Consider the following 3,332-nt stretch of genomic DNA (forward strand, 5'->3'; position numbering starts at 1 on the left):
GAGGCAGAGACGAGAAGAGGCGGTGACCCCAGACCCAGCCCAGGACTGAATTCACCTTCCTCCCCGGCCCCTTGCTCTGGAGGGAAGGGGCAGAGAAGCTCCCACCCCTCCACAGACCTTAGGGACTTGGACTAGAAACAGCCCGGGAGGCATTAAACAGTGTGTTACTTTGACTTCCTGCTTCCTTTTGGAGCAGTCCCATTCCAGGGCATCCTTTCCTCCAACCCTCCTTGCTTCCTCCCCACGCCCGAACATCCTTGACAATCTTGTTCTGTTTTCTCTATAGCGCTTGCGCAATCCAGTTTTGTTTATAACATTTGACTTGAAATTATCTTGTGTGTTGATTTATTTACTCTGTCTTCCTGCCCCTAACACCTTTCCCCCTTTAGGATAAAAGCTCCATTGGAGCCAGGACTTTGTACGCATCACTGCTGTATCCTCAACACCATGTGCTTGGAACACAGGAGGTGCCCAGAAATATTCTGAGGTAGCCAATGTCCTCCACCTGACGAAATGAGTAGGGGAGAGGGCGGTCCACAGCCCTGTGGGGAGCCCGCGGGGCATGAGAGCATCCCGGAGAGGCCTGTCTGTGCTTGGAGAGCATGGGTGGTCCTGGCCCACGCGGGAGCCGCGGAGGTGGTAGGTTGAGCAAACCTTGCCTGGGGCCACGGGGCCGAGGCTGAAGCCGCCTCGGAGCCAACAGGACCTCACAGGCTTTCGCGGACGCCCCAGGCTTCCCCACTTCCTCTCGGGGAGCCCTGGCCTGCCTCACAGCCACGCTGGGTGTGAGTAAAGCCCGGCTTCTCCAAGAACTTTGAATGCGCCGCTGGCGCCGCTGGCGCGGGGGCCCCTTTCACCGCTGTCGTGGTTTCCCCAGCATGTGGCTCTCCTTGCATTGCAGTTTTGTAACTTTTCAGGAGGCACCAAGTTTTGCTACATAGCTGATTTTGTCATCCTTTCCTGGTTAGAATTGTGTGTGCGTTTTGTTTTTGTTGGGGGTGGGGGGGTTGCTGCTACAAAGCAGAAACACTTAGCTGTTCTCCACCAACTTAGTCTGTTTAACCTCTTGCTAGTTTCCTACAATTTGACTTTTTAAATTTAACTTCTCAATACACGTCCATTTTGTTTTGCAGGGAGTGGTGAAAAGTATGATTTATTTTTTCCCACATTTTTGACCAGTTACCCCAGCACCTCTTATTAAGTAATCCTTCCTTATCCTTTCGTTTTGAAGCCTTTTGTCATAGTATGAAGATTTTCTACAGTATGGAATTTGTTTCTGGCTCTTCATTTTTTCCCCTGAGGTATAGTTTTATGTTTATACCAATGTCATATTGTTTTACTATATGTTTTACATATTGCTACTTTGTAATATGTTCTAATATGTGGTGGGATTAAACACTGCTCACAAAAAGGGAACAAAAGAAAAGAAACACAAGGTTATTGAGAAAGCAGATCGCTGGTGCCTGGGGGTCGGGGAGAAGGCTGACTGTGGGGGGCACAGAGGAATTTGGAATGATGGTGGAATTCATCCGCATCTTAGTAGTACGGTTGGTCATACAATTCTGCATTTGTCAAAGCTCTAAAAACTGTACCCTAAAAAGGGTGAATTTTCCTGTATGTAAATTATACCTTAACAGTGGGGGGAGGAGACAGGTACACAGAAGACACTATATAAATCATTTTGTTTTGTGTTGTTTTTTCCGAGGAAGATTGGCCCTGAGCTAATATCCACTGCCAATCTTTCTCTTTTTGTATGTGAGCTGCCATCACAGCGTGGGCACTGACAGACGAGTGGTGTAGGTCCACACCCGGGAACTGACCCTTGGCTGCTGAAGTGGAGTGCACTGAACTTAACCATTAGGCCACCGGGGCTGGCCCTAAATCTTTTTTTTTTTTTTTAAAGGTTCTTGACAGTGAGGACAAGCTCTGGAGTGCTCTCCTGAAAATACAGCCTCCCTTGCTACCTAAACCCAGTGAAAGGCCAGCCTAGGAAAAGATGGACCCTCCTCTGACCACTGGTGGAGTGCGGCAGCAGTGGGCGATGCAGCCACTCCCTGTCCTCTTCTGTGGAACCTAGGACCTCAGGGCTCAGTAGCTGCAGCCAGAGTTGCGACTCAGGCCATCTCTTCCTTCTACCCTACAGGTGGCTCCCAGCCTGTCTCCTGCACCTTCTCCCTGTTCCTGTTCCTCTCTGCAAGGCTTTGGTTCAGGCTAGGAGTAGCTACATAATTTGTAGGCCCCAGATAAAAAGGAAACTGTGAGGCCCCTTTTTCAAGATGGGACAGCAGAGTACTGTCACACCAAGTGTAGGGCCCCTCTGAGCGGGGGCCCCTGTGTGACTACAGGTCACACACACATAAAGCTAGTCCTGGTTCTGGCCCTTTCCCTTGGCTGTCTGAGGGACCCACCTGATGCGGGGTCGGTGAGCCGAGGAGTCGAAAGAAAGATTTCTTTAGACTCTTAAGATCTGGCAGTAGTGCTCTTTTATTTAGAGAATAGTATAGAATAGCATGGGGACAGGACCCATGGGCAGTCAGAGCTTCTGCTGCCGCCGCTTCTGCTGCCCCCGCTGGCATGGGGACAGAGCCCATGGGCAGGCAGAGCTGGTGCGTGGGGACAAGACCCACGGGCAGTCAGAGCTCCTGCTGCTGCCCCGAGTTGAGGGTTAGGGCTAAATTTAAGGCATAGGTATGTGAGTCATCTCTTTACGAGACAAAGAAAAAAGAAGTTAAAATGGTACCAGTGCCGGTAGGGTCCGGCCATTGGGCGGTCCCACAACTTTTAGATAAGAATCAAACCGGATTGAGTAAATGGCAGAAGTCACCACTCAAATATTATCTTCAACTAAAGACAAAGGAGGATTTTGGGGTGGGGGGGTCAGTTACATGAGGTTGCCAGACAGTAAACAACTTAAGTTCTTGCCTTCCCCATTAAGAGTTTCCAGACATAAGGCCATCCCCCCTTCCTCCTGGCGCAGAGAGGGAGGCATGGAGATTTCCTTCACAAATGCAATTGTCTCTGATCAAAGGGCAAACAAATCCCACTCCTTGGAGCCTGGTTCTTATCTGTAGTTTTAAAAGTAACCAGCCTAAAAATCCTCATCACACCCACAGTCACAGGAAGTAAAGTCCTCAGTGTCAGCTTACGAGGCTGTCCAGGACCTGTCTTGCCTCCTCTCACCCCTTCCAGACAGGACCCTCCTGTGGATCTGCCCCACACTTCCCTGTGCCCATCCTGGGGTGCCCTCATCCCATGCTGCTCTGGAGGAAAGCCCCTGAACTTTCCCTCTTCAGAGCAGCTTACCCCGGGGAAGAAAAAATTCCTCATGACAC

The 3,332-nt window shown here is 50.3% G+C and overlaps 1 long non-coding RNA gene across 1 annotated transcript; it reads left to right on the top strand.

The window, feature by feature from the left end:
* Nucleotides 1–370: 370 nt before the first annotated feature.
* LOC111767713 (uncharacterized) lies at nt 371–2,734 on the top strand. The gene is made up of 3 exons (XR_002799494.2): nt 371–487; nt 1,232–1,301; nt 1,904–2,734. It is a non-coding gene; the product is annotated as an uncharacterized lncRNA (long non-coding RNA).
* Nucleotides 2,735–3,332: the final 598 nt, after the last annotated feature.

This window comes from Equus caballus, chromosome 14 (assembly GCF_041296265.1).
Source record: "Equus caballus isolate H_3958 breed thoroughbred chromosome 14, TB-T2T, whole genome shotgun sequence".
NCBI lineage: Eukaryota > Metazoa > Chordata > Mammalia > Perissodactyla > Equidae > Equus > Equus caballus.